Here is a 22,516-nt window from a genome sequence, read left to right on the forward strand (position 1 = left end):
ATGTTTAGAATAAGAGCTTGTGGCATGTCTGCTGACTGTACAGGCCAGCCATCTCATCACAAGCTTCCCTATTCCAAGAGGGTGGAAATGGCAAGTTAAATAAAACAGCCACCTAACTGGCTCAGTGGCAAACAGGCAGGGCAGAGTTATAAACTGCCAATAAAAAAAAAATCAGTTTTTCTCTTGCTCGCTACCCTACACAGCCAAGATAAACAGCTGAACCCAAGCTCTAAGATCTACTGGGTGTTTGTTCGACTGCCTGCCTCTCTTGTCTTGGATGCTTGCTGGATCAGGTCACACAGCAGCATATACCTGAAGCTACAAACTAAAGGTGGTACTAAATGAAATCTCAGGATCCAAATACTCCCAGTCCTTGGAGAAGGTCAGATCCAAATTTCTGCAGACCAGATCTCTCTCTACTGCAAACTCCACTTCCTCCTTTTTTGGAGTTGATCATTTCTTTCCTTGATTTTGTCTGTTCTTGTGTTAATTTCCTCAGTAATATTTTTTTAAGGTTTATGTCTCTTAAAGAGAGCTGTCTGTTCTTCTGATGAGACTACATAGTACCCACCTTTATAACTCACTGCTCAGGGGCATGTTATATGTCTCCCTCTATATCTGATCCATAGAGGACATGAGTCTATTACAGTCCCCAGCTACGGAGCCTGACTCTAACTCTGTAAGCCTCATGTTTTTAGCCTGTAGGTCCCTGATTCCCAAGATGACAGCTGTCAGACTTTCACCAGTTTCTCCCTCTCTCCGCCTCCACAATGTGCCTGACCAATTGTGCCAGTCCCTTCCTGACCCTTGTGACAATCATCTGATGCACTGAAGCATGAGATTTCATTACCATGAGCTTAGCCTGGAAAACTCAACAGGGTAATTCCCTTGTTTCTTGTTGACTGGCTCTTTTATGTTGTGATGGAGGAGGAGAGAGAACTTGCTGCCGATTTTCCGCTTTTAGCGCTTTAAATTGTAGTTATAATGGAGGTCAAGAAGCATAGAGATTGGGATAAGCATCTTGTATGATGTTTAAACTGAAAGGAAGCAATAATAACAATTGCTAGGGTGAATAACTTCAGGTCACTATCTTAAACCCATCCACAGTATCTGACTAAGTGACTCCCAGCAGACACCGAGTTCCACAGACTTGCTACATGAAGAAGGCTTTTCTTTTACTTCTTCTGCAGTTACCAACCACTAGTTTCTTTGAGTGGATGCCTCGTTCACACATACAGTGAGCAGGCTAGACTGTTGTGTTGGTCTTGCCATGCAATGACCCCAGTCACCATTTCTGTTCTCCAGCCTTCATGCTATTCTCCGGTCTGTCTGCTCTTCTTCCCACCTCTGTCCTGTTTCTGCTGAAAGCTGTTCAGGAGGCCTGGAGCAGACTTGGAATCATCTCACTTACTCTTTACAAAAACGGTCGTGTCTGGAGCCAAGAAAGGCAGGGCACAAATTGAGGGGGAGCTTGGATAACACCACTGTACTCAGAGAAGCATCAAGTTTTGTTAAAGCTAAATGGAGAAAGCAAACAGGAGGGCAAGGAAGTTTCAAATATTACTTTTTTTTTTAATAGATAAGACTTAGAAAAGTGTGTTTTGCCACCTTGTTAAACCAAAAGGACACAGGCCAGACTCTCAAACTGGACTGCAAGCTTCTGTTAAGCTGGTACACGGTGATAAAATAATACTTAACACTGACTGCATATAGCTATTTGCATCTTTAAAGGGCTTTATAAATATTAACTAACTATAAAAAGCAACAAAGAGTCCTGTGGCACCTTATAGACTAACAGACGTATTGGAGCATAAGCTTTCGTGGGTGAATACCCACTTCGCATGCGTCTGACAAAGTGGGTATTCACCCACGAAAGCTTATGTTCCAATATGTCTGTTAGTCTATAAGGTGCCACAGGACTCTTAGTCTGTATCTGTAAAACGCAACAAACACGGCTACCCCTCTGATAATTAACTAACTATGCTGCACAACACTACCATGAGGTACTGTACCTAATAGTTATCTACCTTGTTTAATGGATGGAGAAACTGAGACATCACCAGATGATGCTGTTACAGAGTTTCACGAGTTGTTTGTCTTAGCATGTGAGCAAGTTTTTAGTCTTGGCAGACATATTGGTTGTGGTTGTCATTTCTTGATTATACAAGGTTCTGGGTATAGGTTGCTGTGTGCATTGCAGGAGAATTTTCTCTCTGCCATGGTCTCTGATTAGTCAGGTTTTGAGGCAGAGTTATTCCCTGGGAACTAAGCATTGCTGCTGGGCTGAGATTCCTGAAAGAAGGGATTGCCTGTATGCTGTTTGACCATCTAATTTCAGGACTGTTGTATATGTGTAAATAAAGCAAATTACACTTAGAATATTTCAGAATTCTCTTCCACTGGGAAGCTGACCTGCACAGCCCTGGCATCTGGCTACCACTGAAAGATGTGACACCTGCATTAGAATAGACATACTGGTGTTGGAACTAGGGTCAACAATATTAACTAACACTATTGTGAAATACTCTATCTAACAGGTATCTTCCCCATTTAACAGATGGAGTCACTGAGGCAAGGTTAGCGATCTTGCCCAATGCCACACAGAAAGTCAGTGGCAGGGCTGTGATTGCAGAGGTGTGATTACAGTGCAGCGATTCCTGTCTCCTAGTTCTGTGCTGGTTTAAAAAAAACACACACATGCACCTCTATGCAGACAGATGTCTACCATGGGTGGATATTCGGGTTTGTAGAAAATAAAAAAAAACCCACAGACTTTCAGCCCAAATTCTAATCTTTACTTAGATGCACTTTCAAAAATTTACTCTTACAAAAATGTCCCCATTCATTAATCACTGGACCCTGGTGCAATATACAGTATGGCTTATAGCTCCATTGACTCCAGTGTCATCCCACTTTGCAGCAATGTGCAAGATCCACAGAAGTGGACTTCTCTGTCCGTTCTTTGGAAAATATATTCTCAGTTAGGGAAAGGCTAATATGAGTGTGTTTGGGAGCTGAGCTGAGGTGAAAGTCACAGCCAATAAGTAGTTTCCCTAGCCTGGGGTGGGGCAGTTTGCTTTTTGCCTTGTGACATGATTGGATAACACCAAGTGTCTCTAGACATCTCTTCTCTAGACAACCAGCCAGTCAAAGGCCCCACGTCGTTCTGATAGGTGGATGGCTATGTGGCAGAGCTTGCAGACTGTTTTAGTCTGAGGAATATTCTTCATCCTCTGGGGAAAGGAAAACCTTCTGTGTACCCAATTTAATTTGCTTATGCTTCCTTAACAAACTCTTCTTGTTTGAAAATTTCAAATAAACTTACAGCTAGTTAGGGTTACTGTGAGGTTTGCACAGCTTTCAGATGATGTAAAGTATAATATAAATGCTACATGTTAATAGTGGTCTCTCAGGGCTCTGAATTTCTCTCGCTCTCTCAAACTTAAACACACACAGACCCCATTAGACATCTGTTCTGAGGCTTATCTCTGGCGACTGTGTGTCCTGAGCGACAAAGTTCTGATCCAGAGATGAACTTGGAAGGATAATCTTGCATCTGAGGCTTTGGCCGGGAGCCAGGAGATTGGGGCTCAGTTTCCAGCTCTGTCAGACTTCTTACGTGACCTTGGACTAGTCATTTAAACTCTCTCTGCCTTTAGTTCCCCATTTCACCAATGGGGATAACAACACTTCCTTCTCAGCTCTACGGGAGGGGCTGGGGGGGGGCTGTGTCATGTCCATGGGGTAATGTTTGGAATGTCACTTCCTGTGCTGTATATGTTCTGTGAAGACTTCAGATTCCAGGGCTGGCCAGTCACAGACACTCATTTCACACCATGTTTGCTTTACTAATATTTTTGTTTCTGCTAGGGTTACCATACGTCCGGATTTTCCCGGACATGTCCGGCTTTTGGGGGCTCAAATCCCCGTCCGGGGGGAAATCCCCAAAAGCCGGGCATGTCCGGGAAAATCGGGAGGCTCGGCCGGGGCCTCTTTGTGCGGGGCCGGGGGTATGGTGCCGGGCCGGGCCGGGAGCCGGGCCGGGGTCGGGGAGCCGGGCCGGGCCTGCGGGTCGGGGAGCCGGGCCGGGCCCGCGGGTCGGGGAGCCGGGTCGGGGTCGGTGGGCTGGGGGCCGGGCCGGGGTCGGGGGGCCGGGCCCGTGGGGCTGGGAGCCGGGCCGAGGCCGCGGGTCGGGGAGCCGGGATCGGGGGGCCGGGCCCGCGGGTCGGGGAGCCGGGGGGCCGGGCCCGCGGGTCGGGGAGCCGGGCCGGGATCGGGGGGCCGGGCCCGCGGGGCGGGGAGCCGGGCCGGGATCGGGGGGCCGGGCCCGCGGGGCGGGGAGCCGGGGGGCCTGGCCCGCGGGTCGGGGAGCCGGGCCGGGATCGGGGGGCCGGGGGGCCGGGCCCGTGGGGCTGGGAGCCGGGGGGCCGGGCCCGTGGGGCGGGGGGCCGGGCCGGGATCGGGGGGCTGGGGGCCGGGGGGCCGGGCCCGTGGGGCTGGGAGCCGGGCCGGGCCCGCGGGTCGGGGGGCTGGGCCCGCGGGTCGGGGAGTCGGGCCGGGATCGGGGAGCCGGGCTGGGGTCGGGGGGCCGGGCCCCCGGGGCTGGGAGCCGGGCCGGGATCGGGGAGCCGGGGGCCGGGCCCGCGGGGCTGGGAGCCGGGGGGTGCGCCGGGCCGCCGGGGGTGGTCGGCCGGGGTCGGCACCCCAGGGCCCGAGCCGACCCAGGCTGGAGCCGCCGGGGGAGCCAGCCTGGGCTGAGCTGGGCTGGGCCGGGCCGCGCCTCCTCCCACCCCCCCTTACCTGCTTCAGGCTTCCCGCGAATTAAATGTTCGCGGGAAGCAGGGGAGGGGGCGGAGACTTTGGGAGGGGGCGGAGTTGGGGCGTGGGCGGGGGCGGGGCTGGGGGCGTGGGCGGGGGCCCCGGGAGTGTCCTCCATTAGGAGGGACAAAATATGGTAACCCTAGTTTCTGCTAACATCTGTGAATGAGTTCTAATGCTCATGAAAAAGGAGGATGGAAAGCAATGCCTGGTAGCCAAACTCAGTGCTGACAGGTGCTGTGTAAACTCACACGCAGAGCTCTGCCAATACACCTCAATTCTGGCCTACGGCACTTTGGACTAGTGCAGTCTTGAACTGCTCCGGAAAAAAGCTGTTTCCTCTTCCCACCCATCTTGGAGGTTTAAAACCTGCAGCAAATGTAACTTTTCAAACTTGACACCTCTGATTCAGTTTAGGTAGCAATGCGCGCTCTAAATAAGACAGTAATCAGGAGTACGTGTTTGACTAAGGTAAGGTCACAAATTCTATAGTGATTATAGTCATGAGGGATTTGCTTGTATCTCACTTAGAATACTTGATATGGACTAAAAGCAGATTACAAACACTCATTCAGAAAGGTTTGGTTACTCTTTGGCACCTAAGTCAGTGAATAAAAATATATAATCAAATATAACACTTTATACTCCCATGATCGTAAATGTGAGGGTTATCTTTGTTTTATGGATCGGAAAATTGAGACACAGAAAGGTTACATGATGTGTCCAGTGTCTCACGGTGAGGCAGTGACCAACCTGGGAACACAACCATGCTCTCCTCACTCCCAATCTCCTGTTCTAATGAGTGGATTATGATGCCGCAAGCTGATGAATGTTCTTTCCCCAAAATGAGAGTGTGGGCAATGTGTTTACTGTGGTGTACAAGACTCCTGTTCTGCTGGTGATCTGTGATAGGAGAAATCATCAGAACTGGTGGTTAAATATTGCCTGTGCTAAAGCATGAAATATATTTGTATTTAAATGAATGCACCATGCTGAGTGGGAAATGTAGACTTGGGGAATTCCATTCCTCTGCTGTAAGAGCGGGCTCATTATAAGAGGGAAATACAGTCCTTTCTAAAGAAATTTGAGTCATTTTAGAAGATGTCACTTTGCCTATCTCATGTAGGGATTGACACACTTTGGGCTGAATCCAGGTCTAACTGAACTCAGTGGGAGTTGGATTGGGTTCTTCTTATATGCAGAGTGTGAAGTTACACCTCATATTTGTTATGGAAATATGCTTTTGATATGGAGATGGCATAACAGATATATTTTATGCAAGATGGGTCTTGTAGGGTCTGATTGGAAAGGTTATAATTTACTGAATGTGATTATCCCATTTGTATGAATGTATTATTTCCATATCTAAAGTTAGGAATATTGACTATGTAACAATAACAACTATTGAAACTAATGAAACACCCCCCAGACAGCAGGCCATCAACCTTGATGGGCCATTAGGAAGAAACAATAAGACTTTAAAGATACTAATCTCTCTCCTTCCTGAGAGCATCCTGCGATGTAGCTGTGACACTACTAGGTCAGGTGCTCCTGTCACCTGGTACTAAACACCATCTAAGGTAGAGATCAAGACTGGGAAACAAAAGATTCCCGCCTTATGTAAATCTTATTTACGGCTGGAGAGTAAGGCAAACAGGACTCTTCTCCATTGCCTTCCTGCCCAAGAAGAAAGACTGCTGAAAGTACCTGAAGAGACAAAGGAACTGAGTGGTGGGAAAGGCAAGGGCTGAGTCCAGACTAAGACGGGAGTCTAGTCTGTAAAGAGAAATAACTGGACCTCGAAGCTACAGAAACTCTGCAACTTGCCTAAAACAACATTTAGGGTGAGAAATTACTTCTTGAAACCAGTCTCTTTAAGATCTTAAGCGTAGTATGCGTGTTTTGTTTTATTTGCTTAGTAATGTGCTTTGTTCTGTTTGCTGTCCCTTATAAACACTTAAAATCTGCCTTTTATAGTTAATAAACTTGTTTTTTTTTAATTATTAATCCCAGTTTGTGCAATTTCTAACTGGGGGGGGGGGGGGGGAAGAAGTTGTGCATATCTTCCTCCACATTGAGGGAGGGGACAAATTTATGAGCTTAGATTGTATAGATTTCTCTACAGCGCAAGACAATACTATTTTGGATGCACTTTCTAGAGAGGAACTGCACTTGAGCGCTGGGCGATTTCCTGGCTGAGTCTTCTCATAGAGAGCTGTTTGCAGACTCTGTGTGATTCTACAGCTGGTGCGTCCCTACCTGTGTGTGTGCTGCCAGAGGCCGGAGAGCCTAATTCAGCAAAACAGGGAGAGGGAGCCCAGCCTAATGAAGCAGGAAGGCTCAGTGAAATCCCAGTACATCAGGTGGTATCCCAGAAGGGGGGGGGAGGTTCAACCCGTCACACAGAGATCCAATCAAACTACTTTTATCCCTTTCTCAAGAAGCCTGTATTATTTGCACAAGGAAAAATATGCAGGAAGAGCATTTTTAAAGAGACATCACAATCTTCAACTGCAAAACAAATGTACATAATAAATAATCCTATCTTTAGAGGAATAATTAAACTCAAAAGTCAACTTTTTAGCTAGGAAGCAATAACTGATTTTTAGTTTAATATCTTAATTATAAGCTGTATGTGGTCCGGTTTCCAGTCTCACTCTCCTGCCAGCTGGACATTCTGTGCTTGCAGACTGACAGAGGGGTTTCACTGTGTGCCATTTACATTTATATAGAATCTGGTAGAAACAAACGATTCACGCCTCTGCCTTTCCGTGATATTTTTATTTTTAACTTGCATAGTAAAACTCATTGTAGGGCTGCACCCATCCTCCCCTTTGAGCTCTCTGTCCAGGCTGGAAGGCAGAGTATTACTCACTTTTGTCTGCCTTGAGAGTTCTCAATGCTCCCCTGACTAATTTTTATTCTTCAGCATGCATATGCCTGAATTTGGCCAAACATGCTAGGATTCCCCAGCCCAACATACTTGAAGATGCCAAATATTTAATAATAATAGTAATATTATACATGAATTGACTGGTTCAGTTAAAATAAGACTCATTGGACCAAAGGGAAACCAGCACCCAGCCCTCAAAATGCAAAGTGTTTTTTTTTTTTTGAGGTTTGAAACATTTCTTCTAAAATTTAGTAAATGTTGTTTTTCTTTTTCTTGAGGCTTCTACACTTGTGGGTTTAATCCACAATAGGGCGAAGAGTCCACATGAGACTCTTTTTCTGTGTGCTACTTCCAGCCTGTCTAGAAGCAGTGGAAATCTTGCCACAAAGCCTTTCTGCTTCCGGTGACATTATCTTCTCAGAGGTTAAATGGAGCTTTACTGACTGACACCTTGGTAGGTCTGACCCTCCAGCCATTTGGACAATTGGGCTGCACAATCAGGTGCTTACTTACCCCACACCAAACCATAGGTTTAGATTCATGCATAGCTTATGTTGGGAAATTTTACTATATGCAACGGGTGTAATTTTATGATGTTTGCTTTCCCATAGGATAACATAAATGTGCAAATGAGACTGGAAGCCCTTTGAGGGGGTTTGGTTTCCTTTGTGTTTGTACAGCACAATAAGGCCCCACACTGGACCACTGCTGCAAGACAAATAAGTTGTTTAGTAGAGGTAGGCGGCTAATAAAGATAGAGCAGAGTTGTACTCAGTCCATTTGGGGGTGCTGTGGGGTGGTCTCTGAAGACAGGAAGTTGCCTAATCAGGGTGGGTGACCTCTTGTACAGGTTCCAAAGTACCCCATTACTCTATCCGTACATGCCACATCCAGTGAAACATTTAAAATACATGAGGAGAGCCAGCTTCTAAAGTCATATTTCTAGTGCTCTGCATAATCCCTCTGAGACCGTAAACCAGGCTCTAGTTGAAAACTGGCAGTGTGAAATTATTTATTAGGAGTCCTTTTGGGGGGTAAAGTAAATCACCCCAGATACATTCAAAATACGAGCCCCAGAGGAAGTCATGCTACCCCTGTGTCCTTGAAACACAGGCCTCCTAAACAAACTCAGGGTGTTGATCCGACTGCAATAGGAGGGTGAAGGGGTATCTTTCATAACACTCGAACCATTACACCAGAGCTTAAAGATGAACTGAAAGCTTCTCTTTAAAAAATTGAATTAAGTTCCTTTTTCCTTAGCAGAATAGATGGGTGGGGTATAACTTGTATGCACAGTCCCTTTTAAAACCTAAACTGTTGAGACTCAGATCTTCCCATACCCACCGGACTGGTCAAGCCACAAGTTCATGGTGTGATGTTTGCCAATAATAGGAGTTGCCATCCTTGTGCACTCCTCCCTCAGTTTTAGGTGTCAGCGATGACATCAACTGTTGCAGAAGAATCCCAGAACTCTGCACTCAGGTCTTCCAGTTTGCCTTAATGAATGGCATAAGGATGGCTCTCCACCTAGTAAAAGAGCTCCAGGAAAACTTTCAGTGTGAGATGCATTTGCAATGATATCCCTGAATTTCAATACAGCTGCTGTATGAAGTGTGAATGAATCAAGAGGAAGAAATGGTTTATATAGAACAAATTCATGGGAACGTGTGTGTTATAGGAACAGATATTATGGTATTATTTCCATTTATCAGGAAACGAGACTATCACGGGAGAGCTGTTTTCTCCTGAGTCTGGCATCACTATAGCATACTATCCCTCTCGAGCGTTTGTGGGTGTTGGAAAGAGTTGGAGGAAAGCCTTCATAGCGGATGTGCTAACTGCCCAGAGACACTTCTAAATGAGACAAACCTTAGGTCCTGACCACTTGTGGTAATAACAGGTCTTAGAGCATTTTTCATAAGGGTGGGGGTGTTAGGCTCAGTGGTACCTTGATGAAATTCCAAATTTAGGTAATTTGGGTAATTACATACTAACCCCTGAAGATTCAGCTGGCCAAGAGTCTCAATTGTTTCTGAACTGCTATATGCTGTGCAACCGCTGCATCCTCCCACCACATGGTGACTGCTTTGGGGTCTTTGATGTTATTTTAATATTTTTCTTCTAATCACCGCACACAATTACAGAATTCCACAGGAACTCTCAGTAAAAAAAAAAAAATAAAAGACGTGCCTCTTTCTGGAGCGGGTGGGGATTGCAAAGCAAGCGAGGCTGTGAGGAAGGGTGGAGATTAGAGAGAGGTCTGACCCAAACCAGCAGGTCTGAACACCCACAAACTTTGGGGAAGTAATTATTTGTATTAGGGTGGTACCGAGAGGCCACAACTGCGCTTGGGGCCCCATAGTGCTAGGTAGTGAACAAACACCTAAGGAGAGAGAGTTCCTGCCACAAAGAGCTGACAATCTTAATTGACAAGACTGACAGCCTCCTTCCTCCCCCAAAGAAGGATAGTTTCCATTCCAGATCCATTTGGTTGTTAGCCCTTCTACCAAGAGACCAATTGTGGTATGGATGCTTATCCACTATGACTTGACAGAGCCCACCACATTTGGTAGATGATGAAAGCAAATAACCATCAGGGTAACAACTGCTCTGGAACACGTGCTCTAAAGGTGACCAGCTCCAAGCCCCAATAGCACTCCCCTGAGCTATCCAGCAGCCCCAGTACCACCACGTGTTTCATCTACACCATTAACTCTGCTTAGTTCTGCATCCCGTGTGAGGGAGTCTATTGCAACACAGCAGGACATGACACTTTAGAGGTAGCTCACGTAGCACACACTAATAACCCAGGAGCAGTCGGGTGTGGGTGGGAGGAATGCGGGCATCAGCCAGGGTAGCCCAGCTATGTGATTTCAGCACAAAGCTAGACACAGCATTTGGTTTAACAGGGGAACAGCAGACTGTGCCGTGTGCATTACCGGAAAGGCAATTTTACCCCAGGGCATTCAGTGCCAAACTCAAATAAAGCAGAGACAGCCGGAGTCTGAATGCTGGAGGTTCCAATTAAACACACACTGCTTCACACAGACAAGTAGTATTAGCAATGGTTGACTTAATCCTTTTAAAACATTGCATTCAGAGGCAAGTTCTGTTTATCCCTCTCAGCTCTCCTCAGTGGTCCTGTGACTAGTGGCCCAGTGCTGACTGATTTGCTCTCTTGTTATTCTGGGGATGCCAGCTTGGGAGTAAAATCATAAATACGAAATATCGAAGGGTAACAGCAGGGCAACAGTGGGTTTGAATCCCTGCAGTACAAGAGGTTGCAATTTCAAGGCCACTCAGATATCATGGTATGGGCACTGGATAAAGACTTGGATAGACCATTAAAAACACTGTTAACGTTAACATAAGGACAGAACGTGACATATAATGGAAGATGCTCAGGTGGCCCCGGGGACAGCCACATCGGCCACTGCTGGAGCAGCTCTGCAGCCAGCCGCTTGGGCAGCCCCGCAGCCCGCTGCACTGGCAGCTGCTGGAGTGGCCCTAAGGCCAGCTGCTGCTCGGGTGGCCCGGGGCAGCTTGCCACAGTGACCATCCAAGCAGTGGCCACTTCGGCAGCCTCCTGGCAGTTGGTGCAGCTGGCCCCAGCCCCCACCCAGCAGTGATCCCCTGCGGTGCGCCCCCTACAGCAGCGGCCACCCCAAGATTTAGTCATGGGTATTATAGCATAAGTCATGGACAGGTCACGGGCCATGTGACCTGTCCATGACTTTTACTACAAATACCCATGACTAAATCATCGCCTTCCTGATATGGAATAAAGAAATGGAAGAAAATGGAGCCAGCTGTTTGCTGAACTCCTTCATTTGGGAGGAAGAGCAGGAGTGGGAGGCAGGCCAGAGTCCATTTAGAGAGGATGGGAGGGAGACTCTATCCCATGGGCAGGGGTGAGGCTGGGAAAAAAAGTCTGTCCAGGAGACTCCAAAGTTATATGTTTGGCCGGAGAGTTTGGTGGATCCAGAGTCGATTTAGGTTTAATCCACGCCACGTATTCAGTCTGTATTCTGAACGGCTGAATCATAATTTATGTGGCTGGAGGAAGAGGAACTAACCCAGTATTACAGGGAAAACAGTTAACAATTGTGCTGCCTTATCATCACCAAGCAGAGTCTTGCCCTTTGAAACCAATTAAACTTTATACCTTTGTTTGCACAGATATTTCCGTAGATTCTGCGTGCTTCTCATAGGCGACCCTTCCAAGGGTTATTAGGCTTCCAGGCTACCCAGGTTGCTCTGATGAAGCACTATTGGCGAAACCATTTTTTTTTGTTTTGTCTCATTGTGCTGATGCAGCTTGGTCTGGCTTGGCCTTAGGAGTTTGGGAAGGGCCAACAAGATCATTTTTAGGGGCCCTGCAGCCCAAATTTAATGGATTTTAGCAACAAAAGAACGGAGGAGGGAGGAATCTTTTTGCCACCATCAGCCCCTTTCTGTTGCAGGAAAAGTAGAGCCCAGCTCCTTGGACTGGAGTTCCTAACACCGGGGGAAAAGTGTTTCAAGGAACATTTCTCCAGCAGCTAAGTCCCCACTTGCAGGCGGGTGTAGTGTGCGTTCTGGCGAAGCTTGTTATTTTCTTTGCCCTTTCCCCTATTTACTTAACTACTGAATCCAGAGCAGCCTGCAATATTTGTCAACAACCTCTGTGTGCCAAACAGCCACCCCATCTCATCACAAAACATGCAGAGACAGGAGTCTCTTCCAGGGAAGTGCAGAGACAAACTGTCAAACTCACTTGCCGTAAACTAGTCTCTCTCCGTTTTCCTTTCTTCCCCCCCGCCAGCTCTGTCACATTCTATCCATCTCCACTTTATTTTCCTCTCACTTCACTCCACTATTTTCATTCTCTTGCTTCTCATCTCCCCTTCCCTTGATGAGTAGTAAGTATCTCCTCCCCGCTCCTCCTGCCTCTGTCCCAGTTCCACTGCTCTATTTTGTCCAGCCCTGTCATCTCTTCTGTGTTACGCTGGGACTTTGCCCATGTTCTCTCTTCACCTCATATTCCATGGCCTTTCTGCTCCCACCCCAGACTCTTGCTCACGTCCTCCTGCCTCCCTCCTGGAACTTAGGACCTGACATTAGAAAACCCTTTGCAGTGTTAATTATTAAACAGTAATTAATTAAGGCTATTAATTGTGGCCAGCCCCTGCACAGCTGCACAAGTGAAGCTCCCTCAGCCCACACCCACTCTGTAGAAGTTGGCCATAGCTCCAGCCCCTGCGCGCTCTGGAGTATAGCGACTGCTGCCTGGTAGCGCGCCCAAGGGCCCCAGCTGCTCAGAAATGAATGGACAGGGGCAGAATCCAGGAGTGCCATATAAGGGGGCTCCTGCCCCCCTGCCAGCCCAAGTTTTGTACCACCTGCTGGGAGCCACTCGCTCCTCTCTCCCTTCCCCTGACTGGCCTATTTGCTCAGCTAACAAGAATGCAGAGGAGTATCTGGCAGAGCCAATAGCAGAGCTGGGAGCCTCTGCAGCATTTTTTTCATTCCTTAAACAAAACACCCTGAGGGAGTGGTGGCAGGAAGGTCTGAAGATGCTTGCTGCAGATTGCATCATGATCTGCCCCTCACCTTCACAAGCTGACATGTTAAAAAGGCAGGAGCAACCCCTTGTGACTCGGGGCTGCTGCCTGAGGCACATTCAGGGGATAATTATCCTCACAGCCAGCTGGAAGTTTCAGGCTGCCAGAGCAGTGCGGCAAAGTGGATGACCACCTGTAATCTTTCCCTGCAGTGAAGAAACAAGCATGAGCTGCTGCCACCAAAAATATTGTTTAAATTACACTTAAAATGTTCCCAACTTTTTTCCAACTCTCTCATTTTATAGTGAATGGCAGTACCCTAGTGTGGCCAGTTATTCTACTATTTAGTCCCACTTGTCCGTGGGAGTCTTTCCTTTGCCTACAGTGGGCTTTGGGTCAGGTTAGGTCCATAGGCTGTGATGCAGAAACACGGATTCCTCTGTGAATGCCTGGATTTCACCAAATCTCCCAAGAATGGGTGTTGCGGGGCGACAACTCACCGGCACGGCACCTCCTGCTGGTCGTCCTGGGAATTAGCTCTTCCAGCCCAGAGCACCCTCTGCAGGCCAGTGTCTTGCCTGCTGCTGGCCCTGTGTCCCTCCCGGACCCAGGTGCTCCTCTACATCAGGGTTCTGCCCCAGCAGTAACCCACAATCTGGGTCCCCACCCAGGGGAACCCCTAACCCTCTTTCTCCACCTTGCCTCGGTGGCTACTGCCACCATTTAGCCCCAACTCCCTGGGGCAGACTGCAGTCTATAAACCACTCATCATCAGCAAGGAGGCTAGGACCTGCTGCCTCTGCCTATCTCTGGGCTGCCCCTCTGCAGCCCTAGTACCCTTTTGTGGGCCCTTATCTTGGCCTGCAGCCTGGGGCTTTGCTAGGCTGGAGCTTCCAAGCTCCCTCTGCCCTTCCCCAGCACTGGTCCACCTCAGGTACCCTGTTCAGAGCTCCCAGGCAGCCAGGTCCTTCTCTCTCAAAAACTGGAGCAAGAGTCTCTTGAGCTCTTGACTCACAGCCCTTTTATAGGGCCAGCTGTGGCCTGATTGGGGCGTGGCCCCAGCTGTGGCTGCTTCCCCCAATCAGCCTAGCTTTTTGCTGCCAAGGCCCTCTCTAGGAGTGCTTTTAACCCTTCAGTGCCGGAGCGGGGTGACCACCCCGCTACAGTGGGGTTGCACTTTTCTAGGACCTTTTTCCCAGATACCTTTTGAGGAGCTGCTGGCCCTGAACTGCTGCCTTCAAGCAGCTGTCTCTCCTCTTCCAGCTGATAAATATTTCTTATCTTCTGTTATTCTAATTCTTTAACATTTCGGAGGGTGTAGCAAAGTCTCACAAACCTGAGTGCCATCTGTGAATTTCATTGAGGTGATATTTACTCTCACCAATCCTTACAGTAACACACTAGGAACCTCCTTCCAACGTAATCCTTTGTATTTATCATAACTATTTGTATAAACCTTTCCGTGAGCAGAAACCCAAGCCAATCTGAACAATTTGTAAGATTTGGTGGACAAAACTTGTTCATCATAGATCCATGCTACTAACATCAATCATTTAATTATACTCTACATAGTGATTCTTTTTAAAGGTATAGCCTATGTTAAAAAAAAAATTTGTTTCAATAAATAGGGCTATTTTGGGCCTAGTTATTAAGTGACGTTGAGCTAGTAATGCAGTAGAAATCTGGCAATCATGTAAATGTTCATCTTGCTGATTTTTCCCAGCCTGTTCCTACAAATCCCATAATCCACCACCTCATGGTATTCTTCACTTCAGTGGGAAATGTATTAGCTTGTGGTGCCAGTTCTTGAGTTAAAACAAACCCTCATCAGTTCTTGAGTTGAAACAAACCCTCATCTACACACAAACGGATGGAGGTTGGAAGAATTCCACTTTTCAGACATGGTTTTCTCTTCTACACTTACAAGTAATCCTAAAATATACCTTTAATGGGTGTTTGTGTATATAGTTTTCTTTATATAAGAATTAGATACAGTGCTCCTGTCAGCCAATTTCTAAGTTATTATCAGCAAAAACCAAAAAACAACAACAACAACCTAGAGGAGCCTAAGTAGCCCCTGGAATCATGGTTAAAATTCCCCCCCAAAAAGATCTGAAATGGTGCCTCTGGTCATTTATTACACCAGCCATAGGGGAAGCCCATGCTGTTCCTATGTAAAGAGGGTGAAAAGGGCCTGCCCCCTTATGCCCATGAGAGCTCCAGGAAGCATTTTGCCCATCTGGGGCAGATGGCTCCTGCCCACTACAGACTCAGCTGTGATTTTCAAAGTGCTCATGTGAGTAAGGAGCACAAGTGCCGGTGATTTTCAAGAGGGCGTGTGGTCCTACTCACATAGGCACTTTTGAGAATCCCTCTCTTATGCTTCAGCCTGGCCCTTGTCCTTGTTATCGGAGATGATGACTTCCTGGTATAAGCATCAGTGCTGAAATAGGCTGACTCACAGGAACTACTTGTAGTCTGATGGGATCAATTTCCCTCCTCCTGGGCTAGATAAATTGCCTTCCGTGCCGTTTACTGGGTGTGTGGTGTTCAGATGAGATCACGGTCCTGTCTAATCTGAGTGGCCTTTAAAGGTCCCAGGATGTTTGTTGTAAGCACTGGAGCTGTTTACTCATCTATACTTGACTAGAATCCCCCCAGCCCCAGTGCTGTAGAGTGTGCTGTCTGCTCCCTCCCTCCAGAGGTGGCTGAATGCTTCCCGGCTGTAGTCAGGCTTTGCGATGGAATGTGTGCTATAAAAATGTGAAGTATGAGGAGGAGGAGGATGGGGGCCACAATCTCTGCCATTGTATAAACTTAGCTGTAGCACTGGAGATTTGCAGATGTTATTCTTCCTGAGGGCCTGCAGCACTTACAGGAATCACAGCATCATCTACTGCAACTGTTCTCCATCTCTTCCCTTTGTCCCCTTCACACCCACACACACATCACTATGCATCCTCAACCTGCAACCTCGTCTATGATTCTCACATGGGATGGTGGTAGCTTACCTGCAGCACAGTGCTCCTGAGAGCGGGTGGCTGGCAGCTCTGGGACTTGTGTTCGTCTTAGGCAGGAAACGCTGCTGCTGTCGCTCTGGAAAGAAGGAGTGTCAGCAATGCTGCAGGTTTCACCTCCGCTTGACGCCTGTGCAGTTCCACTCTGCTGCTGCTGCAGTTCTCCCTCTGTGCGGAGGATTTTCCTGTTGCCTTGCTCCTGCAGCTCTGCGGAGAGGTGACAAGCCGCAACATGCACATCAGGTTGTTTAAATCATCCCAAAGAGGGTACTATCAGGGAAGCTAGAAAGCTCTGTATGAACTGGAGGCAGCTGGATTATTCTAACTCTTCAGCCTCAGGGCCTTGTGTATTGATAGGCGAACGGACACACACACACACACAATGACAGAGCTTAAAAATAAATGTGCGACAATCACCTGACAGACAAGAGGACTAGTAAAGAAGTGCAAGCGACCTGTTTGAGCTGCATGCAGAGCTGCCAGCAGGCAGCCAGCACTGCAGCAGGACTTAAGTAAATCAAGTTAAAAGGGTTTTCTTCTGGGCAGATGGTTGAATGGACTACTGGACACAGCCTCACGGCTTCTGTTTATTTTGAGGCTTCCATTGCCAAGGAAACAGTAGATTGTGGTGAAGTGGGATCAGAAAAACTGCTGAAGGAAAAGGATTATTTCTTTTTTTTTTTTTCTTCCCAGCTCTTTGCCTCATGCCTTTATGCATTTGATTCTTTTATTGGCTGTTTAGCCAGGGCAAGGTTCTAACTTTTATCAAATTCCAGATTCATTTATCTCCATGCACACATCCAAACAGGCACTTTGGAGTGTGTAATGGTTCCTCCCTCTGGGGTCCAGAGGAAGGCCAGATGTTGTTGGTGTGGCCTGGTTTGTGGTCACGGACCTGCCCACTCCACACTTCCAATCTCCTCCAGAGGACCCAGCACACGGCCCTTCAGCTCATAGCTCCAGCCCCTGGTTGGAGTACCCACCAAATGTCTAGGGTTTAGGCCTCCTAAGTAATTGCACAGTCTTTGACCCACAGCCTCATGGCTGGCTCCAGCACTCTGGGCAGGGCACAGCAAGCAAACCGTCGACAGCCCTCAGCCTCCTGGCTGGGACAAGCAACAACAGTCAGGAGCAGGCCTTCTGGCCTAGGTGAATATGCAGCCAGCTCCAGGTGTGGGTCAGCGACAGATATAGGGGGACCCAGGTCCCAGCCCTGGATGCTCGCAGTGGTGAGTTATCCCACCACAGGTCAGTGGGGAAATGTAAGATTACTGCCTAACGTCCTGGCAACTCAACTGGACCAACGCCTGGTTTCCCTGGCCTACTTCCTATCCGACTCTCCTGGCATCACGCCGCCACCACCAGGCTCTGGCTCACAGTTGGGTGGTGCTTCCTTCAGTATTTCCCCGGGTCCTGCCATCTCCTGGGCCAGTAGGGCTCCGATCTGCTCTGAAGCTGGTCCTGGCCCTCACAAAGGGCTCAGCTGTCTAGTAGGGACATCTGCCTCCTTCCCAGGTCTGCTCACAACTGAGTTGCCGGGCCCTACTCTTATACTTCCTGCCCTGCCCCTGCACTTCCTGCGAGGGGGTTGGGCTGAGTTAGCTGCACCCACCACAAGGAGTGAAATGGTTCCTCCCTCTCAGGTCCAGAGGGAGGCCACTCTGCCTCACTGGAATCAGATGTTGCTTCAGTCAGGGACTGAAGCAACGTCTGATTGAGAAGCTGGACTGCAAATGGTAGGAACTCCCCAGTGGTGCAGTGTCTAATGTGGGGTTTTCTCTTTCTTTGTTTTCAAGCAGCACAGGTGACAGAGACTGGGAAGGGAGTCTATGCAAGAAGGTGCTGTTGTGATGGAGGCATTGCCATGATACTACTGGGATAGATTAGGGATAAGTTGGCCTCAAGAGAGTTGAAGCTTGGCGAAGTATCCAGAAGTTCTGAGGCTTCCCTGTATTTTTTAAAGCTCTTTAGCCTAACAAATTTGGCTGGAAGTCCCAAGGGGATAAGCTTCCTCAGGAGAACAATAGCATGTCTGGCCCCAGTGGAAATTCCATGAAAGCTGCTGTTCTCTATGGCCTCCCCTCCCCTAGGGAAAATGTGTGTGCTAACATGTTTAAATCCTACTATAGCCAAGGCAAACGGTGGTTTTAACAGGTTAGCTGGTCAAGGGGTTTTGACCAACTAACACGTTAAAATTACACCTTGCTTTGCCTACACTAGGATTTCAGTGTGTGTTAGTTAACCACTGTTAGCCAACACCTGGTTAAAATATACCTTTATTCCTTGTGTGATCATGGCCTAAGTATTTGGAAATCCAGTCCTAGCTGGAAATACACTGATGCCTTTCTGTAAACTAACAAAAGTGTTAGCTAACCTGTTTTAATTAAATGCTGTTTAAAAATGTATTAGCACTGAATGTAGATGGTACAAACCTTCTTTCCCTGCCCTGGCATCTGTTCATCTTTTCAGCTCTCAGCTTCATCTTACAGGTGTTATCAGTAGCAGAGCATAGGCAGTTACTCAGGTTAACACAAGAAAACGATTCATTCGCTTAGGACTGTTGCCAAATCCTGGAGTCCTTTCTTAACTTTTACTCTGTTCTTACCATACCCCTTGACCACAATGGGCGATTTGACTGAGTGAGAACTTCTGGATCTGCCCCTACAATAATAATGTAGTACAGCACTATTCATCCCAAATTGTTTTGCAGATATTATTAACTCTGTACACTGTATTCAGGCTTAATTTCCTCTACTCCTGAAGTACAGTCACCTCTGGGGTGGAATATAGCAGCCATTTAACAGCAAACAGCAACAGCATGCACCAGTGTAGGACAGGCAAATATTCACCAGCATAGAGTTCTGAGCACAGCGAGCAGCCTGTGTACTGTCAATCAATGGCAGACAGTCAGTAAGGTCAGAAATAACTTGTCCTAAGCTATTAGAAAGCTCCCGTTCTATACTGCCTTCTTACTACCTGTCTATACCACAAGGTACATAAAGCATGGGTGTGTTTGCACATGTGTAAAGAATTTACATTTAGCATCACTCCCCTCAGCCTCCTCTATTCCGACACATTGCAAAACCCTCACTGCACTGCAGGACTATTTTACCCTTCCCTGTGGCTAACTCCTGCCCTAGGCATCAGTAATAAACCCTCCTCCTGACATGCTCAGCCACATGGACGCTTCTCTGCACCCCATAAATACTGTACTTTTTTATTGGGCTCTTTGGAAATACAGTAAACACTTAACGAAAAGAGCCACTTTCACCCTCCAGGAAGCCGTGGGTGTGACTGCCTGTTCTCTCTTTCTCACACAAACACACGGGGTATGTGGTTCTGCCACCCCCTAGCTTTCTCTCCCTCCCCACCCCCAACACAAAACCAGGAAGAAGCAATAACAGAAACCATTTCACCTAACATAGGTTTCCTGCAGAACTGTTTAAAATGACACATACAACGTCCCCCACGTAATAGGGCTTGGCTTCATATTCTCCTTGGAGCTATAATGGTCAAATGGCTCAGGAAGTGTAATTCAGTCAAATACAATCTGGAAACAAAAATGAAATGAAGAAATCCCCCTTCTCAAGCCCCAGCCCCCTTAGAAATCCTAGTTTTCTGCTGCAGCGGAGCAAATGTGACTCAGGACTCGAAGCACGGAGATCAAGAAAAACCCTGATTGTTCCCCCTGCAATACACAGCCAGCCCAGCTTCAGTGAGAGTTCAAAAATCACAAAAAACACATTGCAGATCATCTGAGAGGGGGAACCAAACATCAAAACTACTGGGAAGCTTCCCCACTGTTGTGCCAACGCAGGATGCCCTGTAGGGAACCCAAGAGTTCAGAAGCCCCCTAAGGGGACTGAGGTCCTGTAACACTCACCTTGGTTCTCAAGCTCAGGCGCTTTCAGGCTGTTTTCTGCTCTGGTCAGCACACACTGTTGAAAAGTAGGAGCAACAGGGCTGGAGCTGTGGGAGGAAGGGAGTTCCTTGCAACAGTTAAGGAAGAGAGTTTCCCTAAAGGAGGCAATGCTGTTGACCTGCCTATGGGGCGGTTAGGTGTTGTGTTGGGACAGGGGGGCCCTTTCCCAAATTGGTCTTCTTCACTGAAGGCCAAGAGGATCCTGAAGGGAGAGACACACAGAAAAGCTCACCAAAAAAGGGCTCCAAGTGAAAATGGTATCACCAAGCTCACTAACAAATCCAGATTGCTGTCGGGTCCCAGTCAAAATCTGGCATCCATTACTGAGCAGGTTGAGGTGGGACCCTGAGGTAGTGAAGCCCCTGGAAGCTCAGGTCTCTATACTAGCACCCACGTAGGACAAGCTAAGAAAATAAGGAAAATCATTTGCTTTACTTTTTCCCCCCTCTCATGTGATCTTTTTTTTGGACTTGGCACAAGAGCTATTTTGGGGCTGGACATGAGCCCAGGTGAAAGGACATGGATTTCATCCAGTCTGCCTCCCCCATGTGCTTGGAGGGCTCCAGGGAGCTTTGAACAGCTGCCGTGATGATGGGCTTAAAAGCTTCTCAGTTAGGTGTGGTGTTCTCACTGATTCTTTCCTATTGTCTGGTGTAACCCTCTAGCAGCAAAGCCATTTTTCTCCCCGAACAGCTGCGCTGTGGTCAGAGATGGTTTGTGATGAGTGGAACTGCAATTTGTACATCGCCCTGAATTCACATGGGACTTGCTCTCCCTCCACATGCAGTTTCCTTATTTGCCAGTACACTATAAACCAGTTTTGCTTTGTATTCTCGATGTACTATGCATACGGCAGGGCCTCAGTATGAAGCAGGATTGCTTGAGTTCTTGTAAATGATATGACAGGAATGTTGTGCGGAAGCCAAAGGCAAATATCTAACAGGCCATTAGGACTAATGGTCAACAACTTGTCAAACACTGGCACCTGCAGTCTAACAAGCTGCATTGCTTCAGTCCGTGAACCTACCTGTTTCCTGGCCGGAATACCAGCGGTAGGAGGCAAAGCTGTTCAGTCACTCAGAGAGCACAGAGCTGGCAAAAAGCCCTGTCAGATGTTGGAGGTTTTGAAAGACAGTGTGTTTGTGAAAGACAATGGTGTTTGTGGAATTGCTTCTCTCTTGCTCTCGCAGGCCCATTGACAGCTGAACAAGAGGAGGGTGAGTTGGGGAGCTGTGGGAAAGCAAATAATGTGAAGAGAGGGTCGGGCCCACGTTCAACGTCCCACATTCCAGAAGATTTTAAGGGAATTTAGGCTTCCCTCCTCCTGTTCTGCACACCCCCACTCTCTCTAACCATCGTGTTCCTGCTCCCTTTCTACACACACACACTCACTCTCTCTCTCTCTCTCTCTCTCTCTCTCATAATAGCAGGAATTCCAGAGGAGGGAGTAGAGGAGGAGAAGTCACAGCTTGTCACCTGTACCCCCCCCATACACACACGCTCTCCCCGACCCCACCCATCGCTCATGCACACATATTCCCTGGGGGCAGTGACTGAGGGGAGAGGAGGGAGCAGAGAGTCCCTGTAAGGGGCTCAGGGGACTGTGAGCGGGGTAGTGGTGAGGAAGGAGCAGAGCGTCCCTGTAAGGGGCTCTGGGGATAGTGAGTGGAGTGGGTTTTGGAGGTGCCAAGCAACTGCAGGCCCCATTGACTTTAGTTGAAACTTGTGAATCCTCAACGATTCTGAAAATCAGCCTATAGGTGTCTCATGCAGAGTGCCTGAAACTTGAGGCCCCCAAGTGGACCCTTTTGAACATTTGGGACTAAGTGATCCAGCAAGTAATTGACAAAAATGTAAAAAGAACGCAGATATCCCAGTATTTTCCTGCAGTCGCTGTCCCACTCTATCTCCAGTACAGAATTCAAGATGCAGGCTAGCCAATGCCTTACGTAACAACAGGGAAATGCACTTGTCCAGTATAGCATTTAATCTACTTGACTGGACTGTCTGTTTAAAGCCTGCGGTGCATATATAGCAGCTGTGAATGGGGTTAAAATATCAGCACCTCTGTTCAGAAAGTAACCTTTTGCCTGGCAGGGCTTATTATTATTAATTATTATTATGATTATTTTATTTGTATTTTTATTTGTTGCCAACTGAGATCAGAGCCCCATTGAACTAGCCTGTCAGTGCACATGTGCAACACCTCTGACTTTTAACTGTAGCAGGGGAATCTATTAAACATTTTCCTAACGTGACTCTGATTTCCTAAAACCTCAGTTTAATACACTATCAGATCCTGTAATCAATAGTGATCATGCCC

The 22,516-nt window shown here is 47.7% G+C and overlaps 1 protein-coding gene across 2 annotated transcripts in view; it reads right to left on the reverse strand.

Annotated features, from left to right (window-relative positions):
- The window catches only part of FGF1 (fibroblast growth factor 1), a 65,874-nt gene extending 45,265 nt beyond the window's left edge, over positions 1-20,609 (reverse strand). Inside the window, exons 1-2 of one of the 2 annotated variants that reach the window (XM_054038522.1) lie at positions 20,426-20,609; positions 16,266-16,478 (exon numbers count right to left, since the gene is read on the reverse strand). The gene's annotated coding sequence lies outside the window, so the exon portion shown is untranslated. Of the gene's footprint in view, positions 1-16,265; positions 16,479-20,154 lie in introns of both variants that reach the window. The other variant, XM_054038521.1, reaches the window with a different exon arrangement.
- Positions 20,610-22,516: the final 1,907 nt, after the last annotated feature.

Source organism: Malaclemys terrapin, chromosome 8, assembly GCF_027887155.1.
Source record: "Malaclemys terrapin pileata isolate rMalTer1 chromosome 8, rMalTer1.hap1, whole genome shotgun sequence".
Taxonomy (NCBI): Eukaryota; Metazoa; Chordata; order Testudines; family Emydidae; genus Malaclemys; species Malaclemys terrapin.